This window comes from Neophocaena asiaeorientalis, unplaced genomic scaffold, assembly GCF_003031525.2.
Source record: "Neophocaena asiaeorientalis asiaeorientalis breed wild unplaced genomic scaffold, Neophocaena_asiaeorientalis_V1.1 scaffold303, whole genome shotgun sequence".
Taxonomy (NCBI): Eukaryota; Metazoa; Chordata; class Mammalia; order Artiodactyla; family Phocoenidae; genus Neophocaena; species Neophocaena asiaeorientalis.
In genome coordinates this window covers 2575845-2592640 of record NW_020174420.1, presented here as the reverse complement: position 1 = coordinate 2592640, position 16796 = coordinate 2575845, and the positions used below count along the sequence as shown (strand labels likewise).

At 42.8% G+C, this 16796-nt stretch overlaps 1 long non-coding RNA gene and 1 pseudogene across 5 annotated transcripts in view; one reads left to right on the top strand and one right to left on the bottom strand.

The window, feature by feature from the left end:
* The window catches only part of LOC112407206 (uncharacterized), a 37089-nt gene that overhangs the window by 6493 nt on the left and 13800 nt on the right, over positions 1-16796 (bottom strand). For 2 of the 5 annotated variants that reach the window (XR_003004704.1, XR_003004705.1), the window contains 3 exons: positions 8906-8966; positions 5505-5686; positions 3682-3767 (listed from right to left, as the gene is read on the bottom strand). This is a non-coding gene — a long non-coding RNA (uncharacterized LOC112407206). Of the gene's footprint in view, positions 1-3681; positions 3768-5504; positions 5687-8889; positions 8967-16796 lie in introns of all 5 variants that reach the window. The other 3 variants (XR_003004708.1, XR_003004707.1, XR_003004706.1) reach the window with 3 other exon arrangements.
* Positions 11536-11945, top strand: LOC112407205 (histone H3.3 pseudogene; annotated as a pseudogene).

Here is a 16796-nt window from a genome sequence, read left to right as displayed (position 1 = left end):
AAAAAAAAAAAAAAAAAAAAAAAAAAAAAACACGTCTTTCACCCAATGTCTCTGGGTCTGCTATTTGGTTTCTTTTAGAGAAAGCACAGTGAAATAGAATGAGTGAGGGCTGTACAGACCACCTGAATCAGGGTTTGAATCCCGTTTCTGCCATTTCCAAGTTAATCCATCTCCCAGAGCCTCTGGCTTGTCATCTGTAAACCAAGGGCAATACCATCTATCTCTTGCATAGGGAAGATCGCCACACAGGGTGAAAAGTCCATTCAAGAGGACCAAAGTGCTATCTCTATTGAACTAGCACTGCCTGGGGAAGTCAAAGAATTGCTTAGAGAAGTGGTAAAGGACAAGAAGGAATCTGACCAGTCAGTGAGAGAAAGGGTGCTCTGGCAGAGGTAACACATGCACAAAGGGTGAGAGTTCCGCAGAGCCACAAAGCACCAACACACTTACTGACAAGAAGGTGAAAGGCAATTTAGTCAACAAATCCTTATCGAGTACCTCTATGTACTCACTAGGCACTGAAGACAAAACTGTGAGCAAGAAGGCCCCTGCCCTCATGGAGCTTATAATCTAGTAAGAGGGAAAGATAAACCAGTAAAAAGCATTAAGTGGTCTAACAGAAACAAACAGATGCTAAGATAATAACATGGTGTTGCTTTGTATGGAGAGGCCAGAAAATACCTCCAAAACAAGATAATGCTCAACTGAAACTTAAAGGCAAGTGATAATTAATGAAGTGAAGAGCAGGGTAGAGAGTATTCTAGGCCAATTCATGAAGCTAGAGAATTGAAAGAACTGCAAGCAGGTGAGGGTGCATGCAGGAGATAAGGAGGAAAGGGGCTTGAAATGAGACTTAAAATACAGGCAGGGGCCAGATCTTGCTAGGCCTTGTAGGCCACAATTTGGGTCAAATTGTGCAAGACTGTTTATTCCAACCTGAGACATTTGGACTTGATTGTACAGGTAACAGGAATACAAGAGAGGATGTGAAAAGGAGAGAGACAAGGCTGGGTTGTTTTATAGAAGGATAGTGGAAGTTGTTTAGAGGACAGCTGCAATAGGCAGTGACGACAGCTTGGAGACCAAAAAACAGCCTACTTTAGGGCAGGGTCACTGTGTACAGAAAAAGAGGCATCCCAGAGGCAAATCTGAAGTGCAATTGGCAGCCTTCAAAGACTGTGTTCTAGCCTGCTTTCTGAGTCCAAAGTCAAAGTCCGCAGTATACTCCAGAAGTACTGACCTGCCAGGGGGAATCATTAAGGCCCTCTACCTCATCTGGGATCTTTGCCTTCTATGGCAATGAGAAGATGAGGTGTCAGTACACAGGGACAGTTATCCACTGTCCTCACTGGAAGACAGGTGACAGATTAAGGTTCCTGCGACCTTAGGATCCAAGTAAAGGGTCCAAAACCCTTTCCTTGGGGCTTCCCTGGTGGTGCAGTAGTTAAGAATCTGCCTGCTGGGCTTCCCTGGTGGCGCAGTGGTTGAGAGTCCACCTGCCGATGCAGGGGACATGGGTTCGTGCCCCGGTCCGGGAAGATCCTACGTGCCGTGGAGCAGCTGGGCCCATGAGCCATAGCCGCTGAGCCTGCACGTCCAGATCCTGTGCTCTGCAACGGGAGAGGCCATAACAGTGAGAGGCCCGTGTACCACAAAAAACAAAAACAAACAAACAAAAAAAAGAATCTACCTGCCAATGCAGGAGACACGGGTTCGAGCCCTGGTCCAGGAAGATCCCACATGCCGCGAAGCAACTAAGCCCCTGTGCCACGACCACTGAGCCCGCGTGCCACAACTACTGAAGCCCGTGAGCCTAGAGCCCGTGCTCCGCAACAAGAGAAGCCACCACAATAAGCATGTGCACTGCAACGAAGAGTAGCCCCCACTCGCCACAACTAGAGAAAGCCCATGCACATCAACGAAGACCCAACGCAGCCAAAAAATAAATAAATTATTTTTTTTAAAAAAAACCCTTTCCTTCCCCTCTAGGGGAGCAGGGGGTCAACACAGTCCTCTAAGTCAGAGTTTCTTCAAATATGGTCTGCAGATGATGACTGGTGTGAGAGTCACCTGGAGGCCAATCAAAATGCAGATTCCTGGTTACCACCCATACCTACTCAGTCAGGAGAGCAGGAGTAAAGACCAGGAATCTGAATTTTAAATAAGTAGCCAGCCCCTCAATACTTGCCCCCACAGGTAATTCTGATGTATTAAAGCTTTAAAATCATAGCTCCAGGAATAGGGCTAATGGAGGAAGGCCCTCACTTAAGGGTGAATGGCAACGTCGAAATTAGGGGACTACATAGAACCAAGAGTCAAGCTGGGCATGAAATAAACTAGAAAAAGGAGTCCGAAGGGATTACGAAATTTGAAGGCCCCCAAAGCAGAAAATAGAAGGCAGGACATCAGAGCATGGGGATTAGAGAGCAGAGGAATCAAAGACAGGGAGCACTCCTGGGGAAGTCACTAACAATGGCCATGATCTCCAGCTGCCTTAGGTTGGTTTCCCCAGTGGAGCACTAGGAAGGCAGTGCAGATGCTTCACCTCACACAGGCCAGGTTACCGGGCCTTAGACTGCCCAGTATGCGCACACAATCACTCCACCCAACCATCAAAAAGAGAATGGCACTCCTCCTCAGTAAGTACTGCTTCTATCCCAATGTTCCCCTTCAGCATCCACCATGATGCCAGCTACTGGTCAGTCTGTAGAAGAGCACCAGGCTAAGTAGAAAAACATACAGAACACCTCTAAGGGGTAATGACCGGCCCTACTCACCAAGATTCTCTGCTTGGCACATCAGAGACCCCTAATGCTGCCATAAACTCTAGGACAATTCCAGGTCAGAAACTTCAGATCCTACCATCCATGCATACCCAGCCAGTCTTCTACTACTCCTTACTATGCCTCACCAAGAGAGTCCCAACCTATATTCTGCACTCCCATGTCCCTCCCCAAAATGCAGAGAGAAATTCCACAAATTCAGGTTAGGCAGGGAGTCCTGAACTTCTGAGGCTAGCTCCCATGCCTAGTTTGGTGGGAGGAGGTAACCTGAAGGAGTGCCTACCCTACCTGAAGGGAATATCCTCAGCCTACCTGAAGGGAGCACCAAGACTGCTACAGGCCTCTGTACAGGAGACTTTTTAAAAATATGAGCAAGTTGAACCTAGTATATTTAAAAGGAGGGAAGGGAGGCTCTTCAGAGCAGGAATTAAATTGGGTTATTGGGGGAGGTAAGGTAGGATTTCTGGGGATTTGACTTTAAATAGCACATAAAATACAAAGCAATACAATATTTAGCTCAAACCCTTATATGTCAACTACCTGATTGTTCCTATAATCCAAAAGCTGGTCCCACACTAAAGAAATAAGACTGCTGACAGATGATTTTAGTAATCCCAAAGATTATGGCCTTAAAATCCTGAACTGCTTGTCTGTCCCTTCTTACACTCCACCCACTATCCTGGTTCTCTAGGTTTTTGACCTAATGATTTAGCTTCCTGTTTCATCTTTCCCTCACCTTATCCCTAAGGTCTTTTGCTTCCTTCCTTGCTTAGGACTGCACTCCACTCAGTTATTCTGCCATCAGCCACTCGGAACAAATAATCTGCCTATCCAGATCCTCAACCTTGATCCTAGGCACTCATGCCCCCTTCATGGCCAAGTCCCCTGCCAGGCTTACCCTTACTTTATGAAGATGTCCCGGAGAGAGACAAGCATGTTAGATGGTTCATCCCAAGTATGTTAGTTGGTTCATCCAGGCAAACACTGGAATCATCAAAGGTGGAATAAGGAGAATGACAATGAGCCAGGTCAAATGTCTAGACCTCCCCCTGACATTCTAAGGCACACCTTCTTAGCCCTCAGGTGATATCCCTAGTATTCCATCCCTCCTGCCCACCACCTCCACCTCAAGGGATCCTTCTATCCCACAGCAGCTAGGACTAAGAGTACACGGTGAGCAACACATGGGCCTTTGTCTGATAGAACTTACAGTTTAATGAAGGAGAAAGACAATTAAATAATCCCAACATGTATGATAGTTAAAGGCAATGCACGCGGAGCTGTAAGATTAAGAAGGCTAATCAGGTGAAGTTACACCTAAGATGAAACTTGAAGGATCAACAGGAGATACCCAAGCAGTGGCAGAGCATTTAAGGAAGCATGTTCTAGGCAGAAGAAACAGCGTATGTAAAGGCCCTGCAGCAAGAAAGCACATCTGAAGAGATGAGATGAGCTGGGGAGGTCAAGGTAGAGAGAATACCAGCACAGATGATGCTGGAGAGACCAAGAAGGGTCTCATAAGATATGAAGCTGTTTTATCATTCACTTAACAAGTATTCACTGAGTGCTTACAATATGCCAGGCATTGTCCTATGTTTTATTTATAACAGTAAATGAAACAGACAATATCCCTGTTCTCAGAGAATTCCCGTTCTAATTGGAGGAGACTATAAACGAGTATGTGACTAAACTAGAAAAATATCACTTATTGATAAGTGCTATGCAAAGAACTAAAATAGGTGATATGCTAGAAAGTATGTATATGGGTGGTTACTTTATAATCATTAGGTGGTCAGGGGAAAGCCTCTCTGAGGAGATGACATTTAAAAGTAGGTATCTAAATAAAAAGGAACCAGCCATTCAAAGACCAAGGGAAAAAGCATTCTAAGCAGGGTTAACAATACACACATACAAAAGCCCAATGGTAAGATCACTGAAGCTTTTTTAAGCAGAGGAGTTAGATCATGATCATTCTTGCATTTTATAAAGATCACTCTGGCTACAATGTAGAGAACAGAATGGAGGTAGGGGAGAATAAGATTAAGACTGGAGACAGAGATGAGAGTGGATTATGTAGACTAATGTGAAGAAGAGGAAGAAGGGGACAGTAACAAGGATGATGATAATAGCTAATACTCACATAGCACATACTAGCCGCCGAGCCATTGTTCTAAGCATTTTTTATATATTAATTCATTTAAACTTCACAAATACTGTATCTTATAAATTAGGAAACTAAGGTAGAGGATAGTGGCAATGAAGAAGAAAGCAACTGGGGACTTCCCTGGTGGCACGGAATCCGCCTGCCAATGCAGGGGACATGGTTCGAGCCCTAGTCCGGGAAGATCCCACATGCTGCGGGGCAACTAAGCCCATGCACCACAACTACTGAGCCTGTGCTCTAGAACCCGAGAGCCATAACTACTGAGCCCACGTGCCACAACTACTGAAGCCTGCGCTCCACAACAAGAGAAGCCCGCACACTGCAAGAAAGAGTAGCCCCCAGTTGCCACAACTAGAGGAAGACCAACACAGCCAAAAATAAATAAATAAATTTATAAAAAGAAGAAGAAGAAGAAAAAAGCAACTGGATCCAAGAAATATTGGGGAGGACAAATCCTATGATAGGCTGGTTGTCGGCTGTGGGAAGGGAAGGGGTAGGACTTAGAATGACTACTAGGCCTTGGGCCCAGCAACTGCATGGGTGGTGGTGCCATTTACCACGTGACAGGACACTGGAGGAAGAGCAAGAGGGGAAGAGCAGAAGGCTGCATTTTGCTGAGTCTTCAAAACATCCCAGTGGAGCTGTCCATGTGAACAGTTGGATATTCTGGTCTGGAGAGAGATTTGGTCATCATCCACGTATAGATGGTAACTGAAGCTGTCACAGAAGTTGAGATCACCTACGGGGAGCAGGAAGAAAGAAAGAAAAAAAAGCCTAGGAACAGACTGCTGATATTTAAAACACAAGAAGTTGAATAAACAAATAAATTTTTTAAATACATAAGGAAAATTTTAAAAAAAATTTTAACACAAAAAGAATCATTAACAACAACAAAAAACTGGAAATACCTTAATGTCCCTCAATAGGAAAACAGATAAATAAAATACAGTATATCTAGTCTATGAAATATTATACAGTAGCCAAAAAGAATGAGAAGTATCTTTATGTACCAACATGGAATACTGTCAAGGCACATTACTGAATCAAAGAAAGAAATATAAAAATGATACATAAAATGTGACCCCATTTGTGTAAATAAATAAAACACGGCAATAGCATTTTAAATATTTTCTGGGACTTCCCTGGTGGTCCAGTGGTAAGACTCCACGCTTTCACTGCAGGGGACACAGGTTCAACCCCTGGTCGGGGAAATTCCACATGCCGTATGGTGTGGCCAAAATAAAAAAAAAAAAAATTTCTGGGTTCATACGTATGTATGCAAACACACACAGAGTGTGGGAGGTACACTCTAAACCACTAACAGGTTGCCTCTGGAAATAAAGAAATAATTGAAAAAGGGGAGCGGGGAGCAGGAGTATTCAAAGTATCTACAGTGTTCTGAAATTAACAGTTTTCAGTATGTTCGTATGTTAATTCACAACAGAAAAATGTGTTCCAAAACTGGAAATTCATAATACTTGTGTAAACCGTGGAAGATTAAATGTGATGTTATTTTGACAATGTTTTAAATTTTAGAGTCACATTTTATTCTGGTCTGAATTTTTATCAAGATGCTAAATCTGGTCTGTTTGAAACTAGTCTGTCATACATGCTGTGCATAACCACAGTATTCATCCTCCGGGACTACTGGGAAGGTGCAGGCTTACGTTTATTGCCACGGGAACCATTATTTATAAAATAATACGAAATCCAGCATTAGCTGCCTATTTCAGACACGTAATACTTGCAGAGACCCATGTTACACTTACTACACTGAAGTTTTTGGTTGTTTGCTTTTTTTTAAATTTATTTGGCCGTGTTGGGTCTTGGTTGCTGCGCACGGGCTTGGCGCACGGGCTTAGGTATTCCACGGCATGTGGGATCTTCCTGGACCAGGGTTCAAACCTGTGTCCCCTGTATTGGCAGGCGAATTCTTAACCACTGCGCCACCAGGGAAGTCCCAAGGGTGAGTCTTTAAAAAAAAAAAACTTCAGGACTTCCCTGGTGGCGCAGTGGTTAAGACTCCACCTGCTGGGCTTCCCTGGTGGCGCAGTGGTTGAGAGTCCGCCTGCAGATGCAGGGGACATGGGTTTGTGCCCCAGTCCGGGAAGATCCCACATGCCCCGGAGCGGCTGGGCCCGTGAGCCATGGCCGCTGGGCCTGCGCGTCCAGAGCCTGTGCTCCGCAACGGGAGAGGCCACAACAGTGAGAGGCCCGCGTACTGCAAAAAAAAAAAAAAAAAAAGGCCCCCCCTGCCAATGCAGGGGGCACGGGTCGAGCCCTGGTCTGGGAAGATCCCACATGCCGTGGAGCAGCTAAGCCCGTGAGCCACAGCTACTGACTCTAGAGCCTATGAGCCACAAATACTGAGCCCCTGCGCCACAATTACTGAAGCCCGTGTGCCTAGAGCCTGTGCTGTACAACAAGAGAAGCCACCGCAATGAGAAGCCCGCACCTGCAACAAAGAGTAGCCCCCGCTTGCCACAACTAGAGAAAGCCCGCACGCAGCAACGAAGACCCAATGCAGCCAAAAATAAATAAATAAATAAATAAGTTTATTTAAAAAAAAAAGAATCACCCTCACTGCTGAAAAGTATATGGACTCTTAGGGTGCAGATATTAGTGTTCCAAAAAACATGTGATTATATTAAGGTAGTGGTAGCAGGAAGATAATCTTGATTCCGTTGGGAATCTTAGGTTTTCTCATACATTGGGAAAATAGTTTTTCCTGTACTGCTGAAGTTTCTTTTTGGTAAACAGTACTTTCTAAAAGAGAAGCATGAAGGAGAAATTGAGGTGTGTACATTTCCTCAAATGACCAGCATTGTACAAGATACTGTGTATCTTGCAATGAACAGTGTGGAAGCTGTTCATTTTTCAATCTGAAGTAAAATACATTCAAGAACTTTAAAAAAAAATCTACAGTGTTTTGATTTTTTTAGATTACTATATTCTCTGTAAAATTAAAGATCAATTTTTCAAAAAATAATGGGAATTTCTGTACCTTCTACTCAGTTTTGCTGTGAACCTAAAACTGTTCTAAAAAATAACTCAATTTTGAAAAGTGGGAAAAGAGGGAGGCTACAAAGGACATCCTTTACTTCAGATAGTAAATTTTCTCTGTTCCTTCCATCCCCGACTGGCTTGATGTTTAGATCTTCTGGCTTGCCATCTGCCCGTGTCTGAGAAGTTAACACCAAGCCCCCTAATTCCATGCTCCATCCTGAATCCTTGGCCCCAGGCCAAGTTTGGCCACAGATCCCCTAGACTGGGCCAGAACCCCAGGAAGGGGGGTCAAATACCAAAGTCCTAAACAAATATGGGAGAATAAGTACAGATGCCAGCTTCAAGGACAGGGATCAGGTGGCCTTACAGGCCAGCAGCAGTCTCAAAGGGGAAAAAGTATTTAAAGATCTGGAAGCAGCTCTGCAGTGCTGGGGGATGAGGCTGGGGGGCAGTCAGGCAAAACTGGGCGAAGTGGTACGGGCAAGTTGAAGAAACAGCCAGTTCCACTTACAAAGATTCCAAGTGAAGTGCCATAACATGGTGGAAACCACATTTACAACAAAAGGAAGAGGGGAAGCTGCATTCTGTGAAGGGGTTGGAGGCATGGTGGGAGTTGTCTAGGGATATCTAGAGGAATCACTCCACATCAAAGCAGCAATTCCAGGAGGCACAGTATAAAAGTTTAGAAACTTTCTGGAGCAGCAGAAAGAGGCCAGGGACTTGGCTTCTTCCTGAAAAGAAGGTTCTATAAAAGAGGAGAAAAGACACTGAAATAAAGCCCTTCCTTCTTCAATAAACCAAAGGCAGAGAGATCATGGTAGATCTCTGGTGACCGTGCTCTTAACTTTCAACTTTCTGAGCCTGAAAGACAACATATTTGGTCTACATGCTTTCCTGGTTACCCAAAGAGATGACACTGCCTAGCTGAGGTCTTACCCAACAGCTGACTCACCACCAGTCTGTATCACAGCCTGCTGCGCCTCATGCCTCACACAGTCACATACTGGGCGGCTCTGGAAAGAAAACAATCTGGTGTGAGCTGTCAAAGTCCTCTCGGTACCTGACCTCACCCTCTGGGGTAGGTTTCATTTCAAAACTGAAAGGGACTGAAGGGCTAGGGAAATCCAAAGATCAACAGAGCCAGGAACAGGTGGTTCCCAGCAGAAAAGGGTCCCAAGCTGGAACTCAGAACAGAAACCAGACCACTGATAAGACAGTTTATGGTATCTGTCTCCAAGCCTTCAGATGCCATTCACGTATTTTCCAATATTTACAACAGGGCATGACCACACTTATCCAACTTCTGACAACTAAATATCTAATTCTCCAAATGTTCAATCAACTTCCTGGCTTTATTAAGCTTTAGAGCTTTGGGGTATCTCCAATAACTGGGATACTGGGGGTGGGGGTGAACTTCTGAATTTTGCAGTCCTTCATATGGGCCGTATTTTAATCCTAACGAATTATATCATCTCCTCTTCCTTATTCATTTCTTCATGACCCCTTGGAAAAACTCCTGTCTCCCCCAAAAATTTCTAATTAGTTCATAATGGCTCTCTCACTAGAGCAATATTCAATACAATGAAAGTGTACCTCATTAAAGGAGTCAGGTTATTTGCTTGAGGTTCATTTTAACTACCTGAGTGACCCTTAGGTAAGTCACTTAATCTTTCTGGGCTCAGTTTCCTCATCTATAAAGTAAGGAGGTTGGAAACAGACAGAAGGAAAGCAATAAAACTTCCCTGAACTGAGAAAAGACTTAAGTTTTTAAGTCTAAAAGGTTTATCAAGTGACAAGCAGAGTTTTGTTTTTTTTAAAATCAAATCTAAGCCTATCATGATGAAACACTAAGCATGAAGAAAAAATTTACAAACTTTCAAAGAGAAATGGTTATTACTTACAGAGGAAAGAGAAACCTATTGGCAGTGGACTCTTCATCTGTATTACTAGAAACTGGACAGTACAAGGCTGCATACTTTGTAGAGACTAGGACTACTATTCAAGAATCCTTGGGAATTCCCTGGCGGTGCAGTGGTTAGGACTCTGTGCTTTCACTGCCGAGGGCCCAGCTTCCAGCCCTGGTTGGGGAACTAAGATTCCACAAGCCGTGTGGTGCAGTCAAAAAGGAAAAAAAAGAAAAAAATCCTAAACCCAGCCAAGATATCATTCATACATGAAGATACACACACACACACACACACACACACACACACACACACACACACACAAATAAATAAGTAAATAAATAAATGGACCATCCATGCTCCTTTGTCTAAGAAAATCACTCAAAGTATCCTAGTCAAATTAATATTTAAAACTGGAACAAAGCTGAGAAAGACAAAGTATACGTAAGACATGTTTCCCCTCCCCCTAAGAAAACCTTTTCATGAAATTGTACCAAGTGACTTCTGATGGCATTTCCACGTACAAACAGAAACTGTCCTATACACAACCCTCCCTGGCAGTCTGGGTTTGCGAGTTGTACATCACCTAGTGGCCTGATGAAGTAAATGCAGTTTCATCAAGTGCCCGGATAAACTTCCAGCCATTTTGTGATCTCTGACAGTGTGTACGGGGCAGCAGCCTGATGTCTTAGAGATTCTGAGTAGGGAACTGCAAACCCACCAGGCTCATATAGAACTGTATAGATTCAGCTCACTAACCATCCATTCTCCAAGGATGTGGGAAGGGTCCACACTTTGTGCTAACTAATCACAAGAAGTGAAGCATAATTTGTTGCAAGGCTGCACTTACAAATTGTGAGAGACAGAGAATGCTTTTGTGCAGACCAATCCGAACTGAAAGCCAAGTTTAGATGCTATGAGAAAACTGCAAATACTCCTTATAAACAGGAAGAACGTCTCCAAACATTCACAAGATTGGATGTGGAAGATGGATTACATTTACCCTGTATGGTTCCAGGAGACAGGCCTATAACTGATGAGAAGATACCTCAGTTAGATTTCAAGTCAAAACAAGAAATAATTTTCTATTAGTGAGAGCTACTCAACAGTATAATGGGAGAAACCATAAACAAAATGAAAAGACAATCTACAGAATGGGAGAAAATATTTGCAAACAATACAATCAACAAGGGCTTAATTGCCAAAATACACAAACAGCTCATACAATTCGATAACAGAAAAACAAACAACCCAATCAAAAAATGGGCAGAAGACCTAAACAGACATTTCTCCAAAGATGACATACAGATGGCCAACAGGCACATGAAAAGATGCTCAACGTCGCTAATTATTTAGAGAAACGCAAATCAAAGCTGCGATGAAGTATCACCTCACACCAGCCAGAATGGCCATCACTAATAAGGTCTACAAATAACAAATGCTGGAGAGGGTATGAAGAAAAAGGGAACCCTCCTACATTGTTGGTGGGGATGTAAATTGGTGCAGCCACTATGGAAGTCAGTATGGAGTTTCCTTAAAAAACTAAAAATAGAGTTGCCATATGATTCAGCAATCTCACTCCTGGGTATATATCCGGAGAAAACTCTAATTTGAAAAGATACAGGCAGCCAAGCTCCAGCTGAAGGAGAAGTGGGGTAAGTAAGGAGGTCTCTACAACATGGCTTGTACAAAGCGGGCTGCCTACAAATCGACCCGTGGTAAAGCACCAAGGAAGAAACTGGCTACAAAAGCCGCTTGCAAGAGTGTGCCCTCTACTGGAAGGCTGAAGAAACCTCAGCGTTACAGGCCTGGTACCGTGGCACTCAGTGAAATCAGACGTTGTCAGAAGTCTACTGAACTTCTGATTCACAAACTTCCCTTCCAGCATCTGGCACGGAAATTGCTCAAGACTTCAAAACAGATCTGCGCTTCCAGAGTGCAGCTACTGGTGCTTTGCAGGAGGAAAGTGAGATCTATCTGGCTGGGCTTTTTGAAGACACCAACCTGTGTGCTATCCATGCCAAACGTGTAACAATTATGCCAAGCGACATCCAGCTAGCACGCTGCATACGTGGAAAACACCCTTAAGAATTCACTCTGATGGGAAATACTTCATTCTTTAAAAAAAGAATTTCTCTTCTTCCTGTTATTGGTAGTTCTGAACATTAGATTTTTTTTCCCCATGGGGTCAAAAGGTACCTAAGTATATGATTGCAAGTGGAAAAATAGGGGGCAGAAATCAGGTATTGGCAATTTTTCCATTTTCATTTGTGTGTGAATTTTTAATATAAATGTGGGGACATAAAGCATTAATGCAAGTCAAAATGTTTCAGTAAACAAGTTTCAGCAGTTCAATTTTATAACAATTATATATAAACCTGTTAAATTTTTCTGGACAATGAAAAAAAAATACAGGCACCCCAAAGTTCATAGCAGCATTATTTACAGTAGCGAAGACATGGGAGCAACCTAAATGTCCATCCACAGATGAATAGATAAAGAAGATGTGGTACATATACACACAATGGAATATTACTCAGCTGTAAAAAAAAAAAAAAGAAAAGAAATAATGCCATTTTTGGCAACATGGACGGACCCAGAGATTATCATACTAAGTGAAGTCAAAAAGAGAAAGACAAATACCACATGATATCACTTACACATGGAAACTAAAATATGATACCAATGAACTTATTTACAAAACAGAAAAAGACTCACAGATATAGAAAACAAATTCATGGTTACCAAAAGGGAAAGGTGGTGGAGGGGGATAAATAAGGAGTTTGGAATTAGCAGATACAAACTACTATATATAAAACAGATACACAGGGTACTTCCCTGGTGGTCCAGTGGTTGAGAATCTGCCTTCCAATGCAGGGGACACGGGTTCAATCCCTGGTTGGGGAACTAATAATATTCCAGAGGCCGCGGGTTAACTAAGCCCGTGTGGTGCAACTACTGAGCCCGCGCACTCTGGAGCCCATGCGCCACAACTAGAGAGAAGCTCGCATGCCACAATGAAAAGCCCACTCACCGCAACGAAAGCTCCTGCCACAACTTAAACCTGACGCAGCCAAATTTAAAAACAAACAAACAAACAGATAAACAACACGGTCCTACTGTATAGCACACGGAACTATACTCAGTATCCTGTAATAAACCATAATGGAAAAGAAAAAGAAAAACAACTATAATGGGATTCCTCAAGAAGTGATGAGCTTCCCAGCAATGGAAGTATTCAAAAATAATTTAAATCAGCTGTCCCCAACCTTTTTGGCACCAGGGACCAGTTTCATGGAAGACAATTTTTCCACGAAAGGAAGGTGGCAGGGGGATAGTTCAGGCGGTAATGCGAGTGATGGTGAGCAGCAGATGAAGGTTCACTCGCTTGCTTGCCCGCTGCTCACCTCCTGCTGTGCAGCCCGGTTCCTAACAGGTCGCGGACTGGTACCAGTCCGCAGCCTGGGGGTTGGGGACCCCTGATTTAAATGATCATCTGTCAGGGGACTATATAAAGCAATTCTGTAACTGAACGGAAGTCTGGAGACAAGGAGATTGATTGTATTACCTCAAAGGCCCTTTCCAATTCCAAGTGTCTGTCATTCTATTAAATAAAATGCAAACAAATAAACAAAACAAAAACCACTAATAAATAACTAAAGAGTTTTCCCTCTCCATTTTTTTTCAAGCTACGACCAAGAAGCCAGTACAGCTTAGTGGGTTTGATACCACTTTCCACTTAAGTAAATGTGGACAAATTACTTAACTCTATTTGCCTCACTCTTATTGTCTGTAAATTTAGAACAATAATAGTACCCATCTCATAAGATTACTATGAAGATTAAATAATATGATACTTTATAAAGTACTTAAAACAGTGCCTAACAAAGAAAGTGTATACAACTAGCAGGTAGCTGTGGTGAACGGGAGTGGGGGTGGAAAGTGAAACCTAAATGTGCTGCTTGTTTTAGTTATCTGTTCCCAACCTTCAACCAAAGCATTCCTGGCTGCTGCTGGCCAGAGGCTAGGTTCCCTTGGCAACCAGCCTCAAAAAAGAGCCCAGATCTACCTTCTTCAGGAAGGCAGCTCATTCTCTGCCCTGAAATCTATCATCTTCCTTTGCACAAAGCAGGCTCCCTAAAACCTCACAAATACCAATGCTCCAGATCAAGGAGCTGAGCAGGTATTATCCTCGTCACTTCATATGATCAATTACAGAATATCAAAGTTAGAAGGACCATCTCAGAGACCATGTAGAGCGACCCCTTTGTTTAATAAACAAGGACAACAGGCTGAGAAAAGTGAAGTCCTAGATGTGGCAAGTTGGTGGCAGGGTCAAGACAAGATCGCAGGCCTCCTCATTCCTAGCCCAGTAAAGTTTTCCAATTTTTCAGTAGGACTGGCCCTCCTAAGTCCCATGCTACTGACCCCCACTACGTACTTTACACAGGTGAAAGAGAAATAGAAGCAGTAGAGTGCAGAGGTTAAGAGCATGGACTCTGGAGCCAGACTGCTTATTCAAATCCCAGCTCTACCACTTACAGTGACTTTAAGCAAGTTTCCTAACCTCTCTGTTTCTATAAAATAGGGATAAGAGTTACTACCTTATAGTTATTTTAAGGATATGATGAGATAATCCATGTAAAATGCATGGCACACAGAAAGTGCTCAATGTGTATACTGCTTCCTCTGTTTCTCATCATTACTAGTTGCATTAAGAAGAAACAATCATAATAACAAATGAGACCAGACAAGCCCCTACTTCTGGTCCAAAGAGCACTGGGAAGAACAAGCATATTTGTTTAGCTCCATTTCCTGGTCCTGGCCAGGAACACCCAATCCCTAGCAGGGGAAGACTACAACTAACCCATCACTCATTCATTTCTTTGGATCCAGGAAAGAGTCAACTCAGAGAATAACCAAGTACATGCTATAGTGATAAGATATTTAAGATCACAAATAAAGATTAGGGAGGTCCAAACCCAAAATGTAATTCTTGTGGGTCCAGTCTCCTCCTCTTAACCCACGACGGGTGGTATAGTGTAAAGGTTAAGAACAAGAGCTCTGGAGTTTGACGGCCTGAAATGCAAATTCCTGTTCCATCATTTATTTGCTGTATCACTTAAGCAAATTACCTTACCTCTCCCTAAGCCTTTATTTCTCCATCTGTTAAATGAGAATAACAGGTATTTTGATTATGATAACAGCTGACATCTGGTGAGCACTTTCTATGTGCCAAGCGCAACATTAAGCACTTTACATGGCTTACATTACTTAATCATCACAAACACCTTATGAGGCTGGTACCTTAGTACCCCCATTTTAACAGATGAGGAAAATGAGGCACAGTCTTCTTATTCAAGGCCACATGGCTAGTTACTGGCAAAGTTGAGATGTCAATACAGGAGGTCTGACCTCAGAGTCTATGCTCCCTCCTCCTACGCTGCTCTACTTCATAGTACCAGCTTCATATGGTTATGTTGTTAAAATAAGCCAATCCATATAAGGTGCTTAGCGCAGGGCCTTCCTTGTTCATCAAGGTTCCCCATTACCATTATTACTATTGTTGTCATTATCATCATCATCAATCCCTTTGAGACTCTCAAATACTACTACCTCCTGAGTTCTAATTTCACCTAAAGGGAAATGGTTGCTTTCCTACCTAGATACCAACCAGGTCACTGGGCAGCCTGCAGTGAGGTTCTAGTATTTCATTTCCCTCGTGAAATACAGCAGTAAGTATCTGGGTGCAGAGGCAAGGAAATATTTTCTATAAACCTGCTACTCTATAAAAAAATATATATTAAAGTCTGTTTTTAAAAAATAAAATCTTCACTACTCTCATTAGAAAAGAAACACACGCTTATTATATTTTTCAAAATAAAGCACAGATCAGACTTCCCTGGTGGTCCCGTGATTAAGAATCTGCCTTCCAAAAAAAAAAAAAAGAATCTGCCTTCCAAAAAAAAAAAAAAAGAATCTGCCTTCCAATGCAGGAGACACGGGTTAGATCCCTGGTTGGGGAACTAAGATCCCACATGGCGCAGGGCAACTAAGCCCACGCACCACAACTAGAGAGCCCACGTGCCCCAACTACAGAACCCACACGCTCTGGAACCCACGTGCCACAACTACAGAGCCCACACGCCACAGCTAAAGAGCTCACACGCTGCAACAAAGATCCCGCATGCTGCAACTAAGACCTGACACAGCCAAAAAGAAAAATAAATATTTTTAAAAATAAATAAAGCACAGATATACACTATTTTTAAAAAATTGTTCTCTACCTCCTTCCCCTTTCCACTCTGCTGTTCTCAAAACCAGTAGATTATTTAGTCACTTAATCCTCACAAGAAGTAAGATTGATATCATTCATCATTATCTCCATTTGACAAGCACAGAAACTGAGGTTCAGAGAGGTTCACGACCGTACAGCTGGTAAGTGGATGGCCAGGGTCTCTGGAAAGGAACTTTCAGATATGGAGGAAGGTAAAGATAGTAAACTCCTTCTCTCAGCCTGAGAGGAAGTGGTTATGACAGATGGTTCCTTGAAGGTTAAAAAGAACCAAGACTGATAATGGGATTTTTAAGAAACTGTTGCTCTAACAAGGTAAGAAGAGATGTTGTAACCCAAAAAGCCAGTAATGCAGTGAGCTATCATCAATCCTGCCCTCCCAGAAACAGTGCAAATTATTGATAAGCCTAACAAAGCAGGACTTCATCTCTGAAGATATCCATACCATACCCCTGCACACCAGTTCTTACCTCCCCAATTCCAAAATGATGTATCACTTTATCCTGCTAGAGAGCACAGTTCAAAGTAAGTGTTTTTTAGAGTGGGCAACTTGAGGGCAGGAACAATGTCTTGTTCATACAGATCTTTCCCTCATTAACTGGTACACAACCTTCTATTTATTCAATACATTTTTGTTTAAAAAT